The 17,725-nt window shown below is 45.8% G+C and overlaps 1 protein-coding gene across 1 annotated transcript in view; it reads left to right on the top strand.

Annotated features, from left to right (window-relative positions):
- Positions 1 to 17,725, top strand: part of LOC126162961 (chitin deacetylase 1) — a 70,556-nt gene that overhangs the window by 11,338 nt on the left and 41,493 nt on the right. The window lies entirely within an intron of this gene.

The following is a 17,725-nucleotide window of genomic DNA, read 5'->3' as shown; positions in this document are numbered from 1 at the left end:
TTTCTAACGGATGATAAGCAATTGAAGCCCAGTACTTTATTCTTTCGATTTTACACACGAAGAAAAAACGTCCGCCGCTCGTGGTCTCGCGGTAGCGTTCTCGCTTCCCGAGCACGGGGTCCCGGGTTCGATTCCCGGCGGGGTCAGGGATTTTCACCTGCCTCGAGATGACTGGGTGTTTGTGTTGTCCTCATCATTTCATCATCATCCAGGAAAGTGACGAAATTGGACTGAGCAAAGATTGGGCAATTGTACGGGCGCTGATAACCACGCAGTTGAGCGCCCCACAAACCAAACATCATCATCATCACGAAGAAAAAACGAAGGGTAACTTCCGAAACCGACCAAGTTGACGACACATTCTTCTCGCCTGAGGTACTCAGTAGTTGAAAAAATTATTTCGAAAAAATTGTGCCCTGCTCCTCCAGTTCTCATAGTATCAGTAAATATTTCGATTGTGGAGAGTATTCGACGTCGGGGGACGAAATATTCGCTTTCCGAACAGGACCAATAATCAGAAAGGTGAACTCATAAAGCACAGTCTAGTAAACTTCACTGAAGAAGCCATTACCACAGCATAGTCAATGACAGTTTTGTGCAGTGACGCATCATACTTCATCATATGATAGTCAAATGGAAACATTTAAGCTAGTCAAAATTTTGTGTGGACGCTACCATCGCAAATAGTCTAACAGACAAATCATAAGTTATGTGTGGTGCACGCGAAAATTTCTAGATACTGGAAGTCGATACCATTATGACCACTTACAGACCGCATAAAATGGAAGCCCAATTCTGGAATGTACAAAATGGCTCTGAGCACTATGGGACTTAACTGCTGTCGTCATCAGTCCCCTAGTAGTTAGAACTACTTAAACCTAACTAACCTAAGGACATCACACACATCCATGCCCGAGGCAGGATTCGAACCTGCAACCGTAGAGGTCGCGCGGTTCCAGACTGCAGCGCCTAGAACTTCTCAGCTACTCCGGCCGGCCTGGAATGTACACGCAGCATCTAGACGCAAATGAAGGCGCGTCCAAACGGTACAGTTCTCAGAATATTTTCTCGCTACAAAAAGTATACATGCCTCCTTATTGTCCTAACAAAACTTGCGGTGAACATTTCAGGTGTAATTTCGGACAATACACCACGAACCAGACCACAAAGACTTTCAAAGCATCCTTTTCAACTCTCTGCGAATAATGGATTAGTGTACCCTAGAAAACTATCATCTAATTATTTGTGCGCTAAGGATCGTTGTGACGTTTATGCCACTCTCCCTTTATGGGCCGTTATGTAATACGTACTCACGAGCACCCTCCATGTGCCCTTTTCTGTGAGTGTGCGCTGTAACTCCAAGTAGCTGGTCCAGAAACGGAGAGTACAGAACTGAACAGGTGCGTCTAGACATTTGACTTTAGTGTGCGGTGCGGGGTGACGGGAGAGAGCGCAGACGGAGTACACGTGGCTGCAGCCAGTCTCCGTCGCCAGCTGGAGGCTGGAGCTGGAAGCAGGAGGCTGGAGGCTGCCACTTTCTCCAGCGACCCGCTCGGCTTCGCTGGCACGCCAAGGTCGCACCCACCGACGGTTCTACCACAAGCGAGACAACTCTTCCCCAACTGGGAGCACCTTCGGCTGAATGTATTTCCATCTTAACAAGCTCACGGCTCTTCCCCGGAACACCTGCTGTTACGGCGCAGATTTTAAAGCGTTTTTTAATGTGTTTAAAATGCGTAAAAAATACGCAAGGAAGCATTAAAATAAGAATGATATACGATGGATTTAATAGCTATGAGTAAGCGACAAAACTAAATAATAAACTCGGCTGTTTCGAAATGAAACATGTGGACCTTGCCACTTCCTCTAGTGTTATTCAATAATTTAAAATTCATCGATCAGAAGTTTCCGAATTAAAAATTTTCATTTCCGATTGGTGCATAAATTCGTAGCGGTTTTCCACAAGCAACAGACACACGTACCAGAGACTTTAGTCATCAATAATATATTCTCCTTCATTATTTACAACCGTCGGCCTAAGGTAGGGTGACATTTCGGTTCCGCGACTGCAGAAATCACCAGGCTTTGTGGGGAAGAACACGTTCGGAGCGCATTTTCATCCGGAAAGGAAGTTCCTTGAATGTTATTCGATAGGGAGCGGAAAAAGTTGAAATCTGAGGGCGCAACATCAGGTGAATAGGTAGGTACGGAATGATTTCCCAACCTAACTACAGTATAGCGTTTTTTCTCAAACTAGCAGAATGAGGGCTGGCGTTATCGTGGACTAGCATCGCTTCACACAGTCTTCCTGGTCGTTGTTCTTGAATAGCGTCTGCAAGACGTCTCAGTTGTTGACAGTAAATGTCAGCAGTGATGGCTACATCTCGGGGAAGCTATTCGTAGTACACCATACCATCGCTGTTCCACCACATGCATAACATTGTTTTGTGGGTGCACAGAGGTCTCCGTACGGGGAGTTGCTGCTTTGTTTGGGCTCAGCCATTCCTTTCTTTTCCTTATATCAGCATAAAGACACCATTTCTCGTCACCAGTAACGATACAGGCTAGGAATGTTCTGTGTTGCTCATGAGCCAACTGATGACGAGCAAGCAGTGAGGCACGTATATCCATCCACTAATTTTTGTAATTTTGGCTTAGAGCATGCGGTGCCCATACACTCGATTTTTGAACGTTCCCCACTAGATGCAAATGACGCACAGTGGACGAATGTTCACAGGCCATCACGTCTGCCAGTTCTCGAGTTAACTAACGTGGATCTCTGTGGATTAATGCGTTTAAACGATCTTCATCAAACCCCGAAGGTCTCGTTGAACGTGGAAGCGTCACTAATGTAAAAACGATCCTCCTTAAAACGAGAAACCATTTCCTTGCCGTGCTTTGTCCAATGGCTCTACCTCTAGCCACGGCGCAAATGTTTCTGACTGTCCCCGCTACTGTTACTCCTCTATTGAACTCTGACAGAGGAATACGTCAGAAATGTTCCGATTCCTCCACTCGGCACTCCATTTGCTAGTGTCCACAACTCCACTCATTATCTCCAAATGACAAAATGACAATATGTAAACTCAAATAGCAACTGTGAACTACAAATTAAAAATTACAGTCGATAAATAAACCAATAGCAACCGGAATACCAACATGAAAAAAACAACATTAAAAACAAAAACGCTACGAGTTTATGCAACTATCTAATGTTTCACAATGCTTAGGTCGGTGTGGCGTGTTTAATCTGGTAAACGGCGGGAAACACCAGTATCCTCTGAGAAGCAAAGTGCGGTATGAAGTTGTAACGTGAAAGCTTTTATAATGTTATGTTGACTACGCTCGATTGTTTTGTGTTAGCCACAGCACCTGGCTAGTCAACCATCAGAAATTTTTTTTATTAAACTCGAAGCAAGGATCACCTTTTCCAGTGGCAGTAATCAGTTTTATCTTAAGTATCCTGTCAATAAATAAATTACAACGTTGAATATCAGTGCGAAAGGCATCTCTTTGTGGAATCCGTGGCATCGTTCGTTTCCGTCGTAGCATAGGCCTAAGTGACGGTAAACATTCCCAGACAATTTGTACTTGTCACCTGCTTCATCTACTAATTCATCTACATATTGGTGACATTGTACTTTCACAAGAATTCAGAATGGTGTGCATTCATGATTCTCATTGCTCACAATCCACCCTCAATTAACTCGGTAAAAATGCTTCTGAAAAGCTTCTTTAACTCTTTCTGATATATTGAGCCTTTTTTTTAAGATAATGAAATTACTGTTCATTGAAACTGCTGTACTTGCATTCTGTGTTTAGGGATTCCTAAACACCCGCTAAGAGATAACCGTGCCTCTGACTTACTCTGTTAATGCTGAAAAACTAGTACATGCAACATTATGCAGCAAAGAGATCGTAGTACACTTCAGGCAAGGCATCTCATTATGTTAAGCGGTTCTCCTTCAAAATGTTGCCCACGTTGTAACTGAATCTATGATATCGCTACGATTCTTGAGGAAACATTAGCAGACGTATAAAATGCAATTGTGACCGAACGATGTGGCTTAGTAGAATGACACTAGACTCGTATTCGGCAGAACTGCGATAAAATTATCCTCCGCATATCCAACTTAGCTCTTCCGTCGGTCCCCTAAATCGCTTAAGGTGGTTGAGATGTTTCCTTTGAAGAGGACACGGCTGATTTCCTTCCCCGTGCCTGACTTTTAGCGAGGCTTATATTACGTCTCTAATAACGTCGTCGTTGACATGATATTAAACCTAAGCTTCCCTTTTTAGAATGCAGTCAAACGACTGTGACGTCTAAGCTACTGCAGCTAACTTAGGGATCAGAGACATACAAAGAATTCCAGACATGTAGCTGAGTAACTTTTTGTATCCACATTGCTCATTGAACTCTATACACTATCTGGTCAAAAGTGTCTGGACGCTCCTACGTGATAAGGAATTTACCGCTAGATGTCACGATAGGCCGATTCGTCCGGCCAGAAGAGCTCAATAACATCGAACGTGGACTATTTACTGGATGTAAGTTGAATAGCAAGACCGTCAGCGATATTACGACTCTTCTGAAGCTGCCCAAGTCGGCTGTTGGTAATGTGATTGCTAGGTGGAAACGCAAAGAAACAATCAAGCCAAACCAAGACCAGACAGAGCTCATGTTCTGACGGACAGGGACCGTCGAACACTGCGGAACGTGATTCTAAAAAAAATCACTTGAAATCAGTGGAAGAAATCACTCGTTACTTGGTATAGCAGTCCAGCTAGCACACTAACTGTGCGTAGGGAGTTAAAAAGAATGGAGTTCTAGCAGCTCCTCATGAGCCATTGTCAAGCGATACTTGAGGTGGTATGAAGAGGGACACCACTGGACAGTGTATGACTGGAAACAAGTGATTTGGAGTGATGAATCACGCCGTACTCTGAGGCAACCCGATGGAAGCGTTTGGGTCTGGCGGATGCCAGAACATAACCTGCAATCATCTGTCGTGCCGACAGTGAAGTATGAAGGAGGTGGTATTATAGAATGGGGGTGTTTTTCGTGTCCTCATATTACATTTAAGAAAATATTAAATGCAGAAGAATATGAATATATTTTACAGCATTGTGTATGGCTTACTGTATAGGATCAGTTCGGAGATGATGATAGTTTGTATTAGAATCACAAGGCAGCAATTGTAGGTCAGTGGATTGTGGACAATAACATTCCTAAAATGTACTGGTCTGCCCAGAGAGCCAACCTGAACCCAACAGAACGCATTTGGGATGAGCTGAAGTGTCGTCTTCGCTCCATACCCAGCGTCCAATATCACTACGTTCTCTGGATTTCAGTTCTTGAGGAAGAATGGGCTGCCATTACTCTATAAATACACGGACACCTCGTTCAAAATGTGCCCAGCAGAGATCACCATAAAGGCGAAGGGTGGACACACCCATATTAATGTTCACTAATAAGTTCAAAAATGGCTCTGAGTACTATTGGACTAAACATCTGAGGTCATCAGTCCCCTAGAACTTAGAACTACTTAAACCTAACCAACCTAAGGACGTCACACACATCCATGCCCAATGCAGGATTCGAACCTGCGACCGTAGCGGTCGCGTGGTTCCAGACTGAAGGATCTAGAACCGCTCGGCCCACAAATAAGTGTCCAAATACTTTTGATTAGATAGTGTACTTCCCTCTAAAGGAAGGTGTTTCTCAGTGGACACAGTCGCTACATACTGACATCACTTGGTGCCACAAAAAGACGTGTTAACACCCGTCTCGTTGAACACAAGAGGAATTGCCTCCTAGGGCATACGAATAAATCTGCCGTAGCGGAACATAGTTACCAGGAGGGTGATCACGAAATAAAATTCACAGAGACGAGTGTCATATCGAAAAACATCGCATTATCATGCGCGTATGTATAGAGAGACAACTGAGATCTATAAACACCATTATAATTTTAATAGAAAAGAGGAAGGTGTTAAATGAGACAAAATTTGGATGTCAACATTGCTACATAAGGATGACGATCGATTAATTTCTGTCGAGAATGTTGGCAATACCAGTGATAATCTCGTAGTCGACGTCACGTGATAGACTGTGGTGCCCTCTACACAGCCTGTATAATCGGCGCTCCCTCCAATTCTGGTTTCCATCAGCCATTTTACCTCTGAAAATGTCTCCCGCAGTCGAAGAGGAAACGTTGGGAGAAAGTTTTACATCTCGACCACGGCCTAATAGGTCGGAAGATTTGAGTGAAAAACAAACGGTGTTCCTTCCAGCGTAAATCATTGAATAACGAAGTTGCCCGAGTGCAATGTAGCACAGGATGGGAGCTTTGTCACTTGCTCTCACAATTTAAACTTTTTTAACTCGCTTTAAGACACAGAAGATTCGCACGTATATCGAACTGAGCAGTCTCTAGTATTCCACAGAGAGCAAGGGCGACGGAACAAAGGCGCTGGACATGCATCCAGTAGATGTGTATTTCGCAGGATACGTCGCAAGTCATTCGGTGTATGACTGAAGATACTAAAATCATGGTAACAAAATTCCCGTTCTCATAGCACAATTTGTGTATTTTCTCGCCATTTGCGATTGTCTCGCGGGAAAACAGAGCTTTTTTCCTGTAATGGTTACTGATCGTTACTACTTAACATTCACTTACTCTTGCACCACCAACAAAAAAGATCGCTAAAAAGTGGCCACTATGTCCTCACTAACTCTCCTCCTCAAAATCGCTGAAGACCGAGACTCACTTCTTCAATTGTGGACCATGTACTACTAATGACCTGCGCAAAGTAAATTTAGTGGAAGTTACAACAGTGTGCAACTCTCAGAGGAAATATCACGCTCCACTTCGATCGGGACGCGGTGCGAAATGTGTTGTGTCAGCAGGATCTTTGTGGTAGAGAAAATTGTGCATCCTTGTTTCGACACGACGTGAAACGCAGGAAGGACGCTGCAACCTACTTGGTAGCTGGCTCGGAAGAAGAGCATACTCCGTTAAGCGGGCGAAAGGAAAGTCCTTGCCACTAACAGGTGTTTCGAAGGTGCCAACTTTCTACAGTAGTTTCATCTCGTACCATCACGTTTTCGCATTTCATCGTTCTTTTTCCCACAAAAAAATCTTCCCCCCAAAACTGCCTTCGTGTTGACAATACGATTCTGAAACTTCTCGACGTTTATAAACTCTTTGCACTCGATAAAGAAACTTGTCTGATCAAAGAGCGAATTTTGTTCCCTTGGGAAAGACGTGTTAACGGTCTTCAGCGCAAAAGCAAAGCCCAAAGTTCTGAGCAGGTACGAAAATTTTTAACTTGTTAACGGTTTATTAGATTACATTCAAAGGGCAAAAAGTAAACATTGGATTTCATAAATTTTTACATATTTTGCATATCATTATTGATCAATTTTTTCGTGTAGCAAGAGAGTCAGAAGAGGTGTCCCGTCGCTAAATACGTATCATGGGCAGCAATAATGTTACTACGAGAAATATTTGTTGAACCACGTTTTTGTAATTCCGTAAAAGCATTAGTGAACAAAATTTATCTAAAAAACATGTGTATGCTTATAAAACATTGACATTTCATCGTAAAATCGTCAGGTATTTATTTTCGCAACAATTTCTCACGCAGTTCTCTTCCATCTGAACAGTAGTGATTCCCGAATGTATTGTTGAAAATAACTTAGTCATTGTTAAAATGCGATAACTGCGGATAAATTTGTCAGATGTAAATTGATGTCTGATTTGTTTCAGAGTGCACCCTGAAGTAGCTGAGATTTCTCTAGAGCGAATAATGTGACGAACGCATCTCAAAATATAGGGACTAAGTCTTTTCAAAAGCATCATTTTTTTAAGGAATCTTCCTTGCATCCATCTGCTGTGACTGTGGGGAGCCAAGGGAAAGACATAGCAGGAAAATAGATTACAGTTACGCGTCAGGAATAAATCGTCGACTCTTAGAAGGAAGCATACTGCTCAACCTTACATACAAGTGAAGAAAAATTAATATTTCATTCATTTTTAGAAGGACATATTCAGCATCCTGTTATCACAAAGAGAAAGCCACACCTTCAGAAAGCTTCGATTACAAGAGGTCGCTAATAAGAGGTCTTTGCTGCAAGCATTTCGTGTCAAGGTCGACAGGAGCCGCTTTCAGCCTGTAATTATTGCGTGCTTTGTAGCATGCCGCTGTGCATAAGACCTAGTTCAAAGAATCTGAGTCCCGTTGCCAGGCTTATTCTTCCATTGCGGAACTGTCTCCACCATGGGTCGACACGGGATGTTTCGCAACAAATGCAGACAGGCACGACGTACGCTGCTGTCCTAAGAGACTTGTTGGTTGCATCACGCCTGGAGCTCAGAACTTGCCGAGCTGACACGCTGGAGGAGAGGCGACCATTTATTAAACAAATGATCCGGTCACCCTTACAAGTACACCAGCCATTACAAATCTGTTTCGTCTCGCAGTAGCCCCTGCCGGTGACGTAACCGTGAAATATACTACCGCCACTAGTTTGTTGACTCAAGCTGATCTGATAGCTGAGTGGGTCAGCTGTAGCCAAAGAAAGTCCGAGCTGGCTCACAGCAAGTGCGGTACGCCTAAGGCTCTCTCTACTGGTCACATTACCATTTTTTTCATCCTTTCTGGCATGGAGAGGAAAATCATCTAGATAAACGCAAAGTAAAGTGCTTCGTTATGAACCAGCTCACTTCATATCTGCTTACATCAAAAGAGCTTGCACAGTGCGATAGATTATTCACACTCCGAAGTCCACGCCTGCTTCTGGCTTAATCATTCCCTAAGACGAACAGTGCCCAGGCCCCGAAAAGCGTTATTTTGTTTACCGCCTAAGAATTTAAATAATGACCGAGCGAGGTAGAGCAGTGGTTAGCACGCTAGACACCCATTCGGGAGGACGCCATTTCAAACCCCTGTCCACGCATCCAGATTTAGGTTTTCCGTGGTTTCCCTAAATCACTCTGGGCAAATGCCCTGATAGTTCCTTTGAAAGGAGATGACCGAATTTCTTCCTCTAATGATCTCGACGTTGACTGGACGTTAAACCGAATATTCCGTCCTTCCTTTTTAATTTAAATAACCATTGGCTTCACACGAGAGGAAGTTCAATATTTTGTTGAGCTATTGCTCTTTCAAGTATCAGTCCCAGGGAAACAAAATTTGCATGCTCTCTGCAGTCTGGGTCACTTACGATCGCCTTTGTTCTCTGAGCATATTAAAAATCATGATCAATGCTGCACTGTCCGACTGCGAGAACGTTAATACCAACGTACTTAGTAAAGTCCGCCCCGATAGCTTAGTGGTCAGCGCGGCGGTCTGTCATGCTAAGGGGCCCGGGTTCGATTCACGGCTGGGTCGGAGGTTTTCTCCACTCAGGAACTGGGTGTTGTGTTGTCCTCATCATCATTTCATCATCATCAGTGGAAGGCAACGGGAAACCACCGCTGGAATCACTTCCCTAGACGCTCATGCGGTGGACGTCTCTGACGAGGTTTCCCCCATGACAAGACAGAACACAAAGTTTTAGTACTTAGTGAACATAAAAATTCTTGGGGGCGGAAGAATGAAGGCTTTTTGGATTAAATTAAGCAAAATAACCGATTTAGGAACTAGTAATTCAGTAAATTGTTGGATTCCTATATTTTAATCGACGTATCATAATTTGTAATAGTCCATTGAACGTGATGAGGTCATGTAAAAAGCCGTAGCAAAAGAAATGCTGTGAGTGCCACCTGGTAACATTCATATGAGTCGCTTGCATAGTCTATGGGCCAAGTCCGGTAGGCAGAAATTAGAGCTGATCACATCTTCACACGTAAATCTTCGTAAGACTTTTGTAGCGATTTTACAAATGTAATACTTTGAGATAAACATTTGTTAGATACTACAGCCAAAAGATTTTTCACGTTAAGGAAAAGAATAAAATACGTTCGATCTTCGTGTGAGCATCTAATATCGTTAATGATGGTGTTTTGCATAATCAGTTACGTATAAGAAGCCCTCTGCAACTTTCTAAGTATAGAAAAATAAAAAACTGTGATTATCATTAGCTGTCAAGAAAGTTCCGAAGATCGTTCCGTATCACATGGAAGAATTATTATATTCCTCAGTAATTGGGAATACTGAAATCTTGTTTGTAAATACGTAAAATAGAATCACCACTGTAAGACCCCAGGAGCACACCAAACAATGCTGCTGAGTCCATCAGTGTACGAGACACAGAAGGCTGAAAGTATGAAGTCGAGATCAGTGAGTTGGCAGAGAATTCTTCGCATCGCAGAATGGCTACACAAGCCTGGGACGACCCGCCACAAAAGGCGAACGGGAGCCGAAGTGAGCAGCTCTAACCAGTTTGTTTGCAGCAGGGAGCAGCCGTATCCAGAAGAGGCGAGCGGTTGCGCACACAAAGATGACCGCAGATTCTACCACAGTTCCACGCTGCCGCCAGCTACAGAGGTTAATCATGTGTGTTCCCTTTGCGTAGCTTCATACGTATGCATTAAGAGTTCATATCTTTCGAGCAATATAACGGTGCTTTCCACACGGCACATTACATGCCACGGTGCAGAGTACTTCGAATCAGTGTTAGTCGTTTTCTTTCTTGTGTATTAGCGTACGTATCGGGACGACACCTCCCGATGATCTCTCGTATTTTTGTCTCTGTGTCTTATGTGAAGTGAAAGAATGAGTAGTGTTTAACATCCCGTCAGTGACAATGTCCTTAGAGATGAGAAACAAACTAGGGCTGGGGAACGATGGGAATGGAAATTGGTCGCGTGCGTTTCAAGGCAACCATTTCTCAGGTGACACTGGTAATTGCGGAAAAATCATGGGCACTATATGACTGTGAGACTACAAACCACCTGCGAACGCGAGGCTCATTGCATCATCTCCGTCTGCACATTCCCTCCCTATTCCAATCATGGATGACTCTCGGGGAGAAAGGTTGTACCGACAAACTCCTTCAGTATGAGTCCTAACTTCTCTCATTTTAGCGTCATCGTGATTACGTGACGTATATGTCGGACGTATTTTTTGTTACCTCTCTCTCATTATACGTCGTTCATTTTTGTGAGCCTCGCGCTGATTACACTACTTGACAATTCATACAACTCTTGTTCGAATCTTTTCTAACTCTCCCGTTGATTCAATATGATAAGAGCCCCACAACGACGAACCATATTCAAGAATGGTTCGAACGAAATATTTGCAAGCGACCACTTTCACGCGTTCCATCCATAAATCTAAGTCCGGAATCTGATGTCCTGCAATGCTAGATTCATGTGGTCGTTCCTCCCAAACCCTAGACACTCGAGAGTGGTAACTGATTCTAGAGACTGATCGCCGTTGGTTGAGGTCAAATTATATTAGGTATTTTCGCTTATTTCTATGCATCGCATTACGCTTATTTATGTGCTTAGGGTCAGCTGTCAATCTCTGTACCAGACCGATCATCTGGAAATCTCTCTGCACCTCGTTAAATTTTCTAAAACTGTCATCTCCCGGTACACAACTTCATCGTCTGCAATTAGCTTCACAGCGCATCCGCCAGTCTTATGCATGTACAAGGGGTTTCATAATTAATAGCGAAAACTGACCCTGGGTTACTCGCGTGGAACTCCACATCTCGGAAAAATGCGCAGTAATCCTGAGATCTACACCATTTAATACCATCTGTGAAGCCTCATGAATAGGGCGACGTGAACGTGTGAGGGTACTGGTGTGTAGTATCTGTCGCATGCAGAGGCAGTTGTTGAGAGGCTGTGGAAGGTGTAGGCTACGTGAGCCAAAGGCGGTTGCGTAGCGAAGGATTTATCTCTATGTTTAATAGTAGTGGCACACAGTTTGAATAATAGTTTGTTTATGTTTGTGCAGTGCGATAAAGGAAGCTACACATACACACAATCCTCATAGATCGTCATGAAGAGGGCCAATGTGTGGGTGGAACAACATCCTTTCCGGCAGGTGGCTGAACCCACTACATGGAATATTCTTGTCCACAATTCCAAACTGAATTTAAATTATTTTACCTGAAGAACATCCTTTCCGACAGGTGGCTGAACCCACTACATGAAATATTCCTGTCAACAATTCCAAACTAAACTTAAAATTATTTTACCTCAGAAAAATCCAAACTGAGGTCGGGTGATCCTGAGGTCAGGTGATCTGAGTGGCTGACATCAGCAGCACAATGAGCCGATTGCCCATCCTACTTGTACCACAATCCTCAGAAATGGGTGAAATCTGAGTGCAAAGCAGATGACAATTTGATACTTCAAATCTGTTATAACTAGGAGAATATTTTATGCTGAGGGCAGTGTCGACTCGTAATGACACATTCGCAGTTTCCTGACAAACGGCTCGTTTGCGAATCCATGTTTACCGGAAGGTTTATCCTTCCACGTGGTCCAGCCACATTAATGTGACCACCGTCTATGCTCGACGTCGGTGTGTGACAACCACTCACAGACGGCAGGTGCCAGCAAGGACGGTGGAGGATATACATATAGTGTATAGAGGAGGACGCGGAAAACAGTGCTGTCGAAGTCGTAATGTGGAAACAGAGCGATTTATCTGACGTTCAAAAGAGCATGCCAACAGGCTTGCCGCAGTGGTAATACAGGTTCCCGTGGGTCGCCGCAGTTACGCGCTGTCGGGCTCGGCTAGCACCTGAATAGACGACAGTCTGGGTCTAGCGCTGTAGGCAAGCAGGGCGCACTCAGTCCACGTGAGGCCAGTTGAGGAGCTACTTGACTGAGAAGAGGCGCCTCTGGTCACGAAAACTGACAACGGCCGGGAGAGTGGTGTGCTGACCACGTGCCCCTCCATATCCGCATCCGGTGACGCCTGATGTAGAGTTTTATTAGAAGGGCAATATCATTATGTTTCCGGTCAAGGACGGAATAATTTCCGAAACGGCTAAGTTCGTAAACTGTTCACGTGCCACTATGTTTAAAGTAGACCGTGCATGGCAAAATGACGCTATCGAAGCCGGTCACTGTGGCCTAGCGGTACTAGGCGGTTCAGTCTAGAACCGCGCGACCGCTACGGTCGCAGGTTCGAATCCTACCTCGGGCGTGGTTGTGTGTGATGTCTTTAGGTTAGTTAGGTTTACGTAGTTCTAAGTTCTAGGGGACTTATGACCACAGCAGTTGAGCCCCATAGTGCTCAGAGCCATTTGAACCATTTTGACCCATAGGGCTCAGAGGCATTTGACCCATGTTTTTGACGCTGTGGTGCACCACGGGCCATAGATGGCAGGGGTGATCGACGGCTGCAAAGATGTGAAAGGGCGAATACACGTGCATCTGTTGAGCAACTAGTTGTTTGGTGGATATGGGGGAGGGGACCAAACAGCGACGTAATCGGTCCAGTCGGGTTAGGGAAGGATTGGGAAGGAAGTCGGTCCTGCCCTTTAGAAGGAATCATCCCAGTATTTGCCTGAAGCGATTTAGGGAAATCACAGAAAACCTTAATGAGGATGGCCAGACACGGGTTTGAACTGTCCTCCCGAATGCGTTTCCAGCGTTCCACCTCGCTCGGTCTGTTGTGCGATTAACTGACCAGATGAACCATGGGGCTACCAGCAGTGTCTCATTAACGACTGTTCAGTGAACGTTACTGCGTATGGGCCCCTGCAGAAGGCGCCTGTCTGCTGTTCGTCAGCGACGAAGGCTGTAATTTGCACTCCAGTACCTCAACGGGAAGCCCACTGATTGGCGCAAGCGGCCTTTCCAAATGTCACGTTTTAAGCTGTATCGACAAATTACCGTTGGTGTGTACGTGAAACGTCTGAAATCGAACACACTGCATGCGTCGTACTCCAGAGAACGTTTTCGTGGCATTTCCTAGCTGATCTAGTCATTCTGGAAGGCACACTGGATCAACAGAAGTATGCCTATTCTTGGGGACCATGTCCAGCGCTATATGCAGTTTATTTTTCCTCAGCATGATGGCATCTACTGGTAGGACACTGCAACGTGTCGTACAGCTCGCTGTGCACGTGGAGCACAAGGATGAGTCTGCCCAGAGCGTCAACCTGAACCCAACAGAACGCATTTGGGATGAGCTAAAATGTCTTCGCTCCATACCCATCGTCCAATATGTCTACGTACTCTGGGTTTTAGTTCTTGAGCAAGAATGGGCTGCTACTACTCCATAAATACACGGACGCCTCGTTCAAAACGTGCCCAGCAGAGATCATCATAAAGGCGAAGAGTGGACATACTCATAGTAAGGATGGGTTTACCGTACTCACCTGGCCACGAAACTAGCCAGATTCAAACCCAATCGCGAGTCCGTGGGTCCACCACGATCAGGCTGTCGGCGCTGTGGATCCCCAACCGAGAATCCTAGTGCGACACTGGAGTCGTCATAGCTCCATACCCTTGTCGGTACCTCAGTGACTCTCTTCTGGCACGTCTCGCAGCGGTCCGGGCTGAAAAACGTGGTTATTCAGGCTTTTAGCAGGTGGTCACGTTAATGGAACTGGAATTGCACAGTGCTGACCATTAAAATTGCTACACCACGAAGATGACGTGCTACAGGCACGAAATTTAACCGACAGGAAGAAGATGCTGTGATATGCAAATGATTAGCTTTACAGACCATTCACACAAGCTTGGCGCCGATGGCGACACCAACAACGTGCTGACATGAGGAAAATTTATAACCGATTTCTCATACACAAAGAGCAGTTGGCCGACGTTGCCTGGTGAAACGTCGTTGTGATGCCTCGCGTAAGGAGGAGAAATGCGTACCATCACGTTTCCGATTTTGATAAAGGTCGGATTGTAGCCTATCGCGATTGCGGTTTATCGTATCGCGACGTTGCTGCTCGCGTTGGTCGAGATCCAATGACTGTTAGCAGAATATGGAATCGGTGGATTCAGGGAGGTAATACGGAACGCCTTGCTGGATCCCAACGGTCTCGTATCACTAGCAGTCGAAATGACAGGCATCTTATCCGCATGGCTGTAACGGATCGTGCAGAGACGTCTCGATCCCTGAGTCAACAGATGTGGACGTTTGCACGACAACAACCATTTGCACGAACAGTTCGACGACGTTTGCAGCAGCATGGACTATCAGCTCGGAGACCATGGCTGCGGTTACTCTTGACTCTGAATCACAGACAGGAGCGCCTGTGATGGTGTACTCAGCGACGAACCTGAGTGCACGAATGGCAAAACGTCATTTTTTCGGATGAATCCAGGTTCTGTTTACAGCATCATGGTGGTCGCACCCGTGTTTGGCGACGATGCGGTGAACGCACATTGGAAGCGTGTATTCGTCATCGCCATACTGGCGTATCACCCGGCGTGACGGTATGGGGTGCCATTGGTTACACGTCTCGGTCACCTCTCGTTCGCATTAACGGCACTTTGAACAGTGGACGTTACATTTCAGATGTGTTACGACCCGTGGCCCTTCCCTTCATTCGATCCCTGCGAAACCCTACATTTCAGCATGATAATGTACGACCGCATGTTGCAGATCCTGTACGGGCCATTCTGGATACAGAAAATGTTCGGCTGCTGCCCAGGCCAGCACATTCTCCAGATCTCCCACCAATTGAAAACGTCTGGTCAATGGTGGCCGAGCAACTGGCTAGTCACGATACGCCAGTCACTACTCTTGATAAACTGTGGTATCGTGTTGAAGCTGCATGGGCAGCTGTAAGTGTACACGTCATCCAAGCTCTGTTTGACTCAATGCCCAGGCGTATCGAGGCCGTTGTTACAGCCAGAGGTGGTTGTTCTGGGTACTGATTTCTCAGGATCTATGCACCCAAATTGCGTGAAAATGTAATCACATGTCAGATCTAGTATAATATATTTGTCCAATGAATTACCCGTTTATCATCTGCATTTCTTCTTGGTGCAGCAATTTTAATGGCCAGTAGTGCATTACTGTACGCTGTCACCTGTGCCAGAGTGGGAGTCTACGAAGTTCAGTATAGGGCGTCCCTTTAATGAGGGTGGTCTCTGACGGCGCTACGTGCAGTGCAGGTGAGGCTTGGTGTGTGTTTCTGAGAGGTGCGGGGTTTCACGTGAGCAGACCTCGCGCAGCTGGGAACGGCCCGCTCGCCTTGGCGCCGGCGCGGCACGGCTCGCCGTTGTGCAACGCGGCTGGCGCGCAGGCCGCCGGCCGCTGGCTGCCTGCTGCAGTAATCTCGACATCTCGGAACAGCGCGCGGCCCTGGGCCCGGCCCGCCGCTGGTTTCTCGCCACGCCCGCGCGCCGATCTTGCCACCGACGCGTTACGTGCTCCCCCTGTAATTGGATCACCTGCCGCGGCGCTGCTAGACACCCGGCGCATTGGCGTTGTGAGACGTCGTGGTCTCCTGACCTTCATTGCTTACAATTTGCGCCCTCACAATCATATTCCGCCCATCAAGACGCTTCATTCGAACCCAAACTCGTAAAGATAAAGTCAATGTTGTACGAATTCACGTAAACGATATGCAAATAACAGGTATGCGCACCGGGGTTGAAATACTCGAGGCTGGCGTACACACACACATTCAAGACACGACGGTCACAAAAGCTTTTAGTTCGGGAGACGCAAACACCGCACGCGAGGACGCCAGTCCTTTCAGAGGACGACCCAGCCTATGTCGGCCGGCGGCTGCCCGTGGAGTGGACAGCGTTTGCTCGAGGGAAATGAGGAACGACCCCGTGTTCGGCTTAAAAGCAAATTCCGCTACATTGTGTGATAGCGGCCAGCCTATGCATTCTTTACACATAGCACGCACTTTCAGAGATTTTCACAGGGAGACAGCAAACTCCAAACGCATATGTTACAGATTTCCGGATTGGTCGCCTTAAATGAAACGTCATTCTCCCATTTTAGAAGAGCAATGCTGATTGGCAGATGATATTTCTGACGCTTGAGCTGAAGGAGTGATGGAAGAGACCGAAAGGTATACCCCTTCACGTCTGGCGTGGAGAGGGGTCGTTCCATTGTCGCTCTTGGAGCGAGAACACGTAACGAGAGCGTGCGCGCTCGTACGTGTACGCAAAGAGCGAGGAACAAGTCTCTCCTCAGTATTTCATTGTGAGAACACCTCTGTCGAGAGCGAATCGGAGTGCGACTATATATTGAGTCCTTGCGATTAAGCGTTGTTCACTGTGATGGCCGACACACTTATTGTGTGGTGTGAACGGACAGAGTTATAGTTAAACGCCTGCGAGCGAATTTTGAGTGGCATCGCGGTGGACTGGTTATCTGACCGGTGTACCACGCCAATAGTCAGACTAGGGGCGAATAGGAGTCCTTGACTTCATCAAGGCATAGGGAGAGTTTGATTGGCGAAGGTCAATCCAGATAGAACGAGAGTTATCTTACTTCTCAGCAGCAAGCGGCGCAGACAGCAGTCATCGCAGCTTACGGTATTGTGTGCTACAGCCCTTGCGAGCCCCATATTTCCTCCACAACAGTAGACTTCACTGCATTTCACACGTGACAGCCTCGACCGTACCTAGCAACACTCTAACGGATAATTATTCAAGTTGAGTAGGCGCGGCTCTCAGCCATTCTTCCAAGTCAATAACAATCTTAAACTTTGTATAGAAATTTCATTAGCGAATCCTATCCTTGAGAAGTAACTTCACATTCCGAGAATAACCAGGAAATAACGTGTTCAGTTCATAACTAAAAGTGCCATTGTGATTTCTCAGAATAT

The sequence above is a fragment of the Schistocerca cancellata genome, chromosome 2 (genome assembly GCF_023864275.1).
Source record: "Schistocerca cancellata isolate TAMUIC-IGC-003103 chromosome 2, iqSchCanc2.1, whole genome shotgun sequence".
Taxonomy (NCBI): Eukaryota; Metazoa; Arthropoda; class Insecta; order Orthoptera; family Acrididae; genus Schistocerca; species Schistocerca cancellata.
Note: the sequence above shows the minus strand (reverse complement) of the source record. Positions and strands in the feature narration are given on the sequence as shown.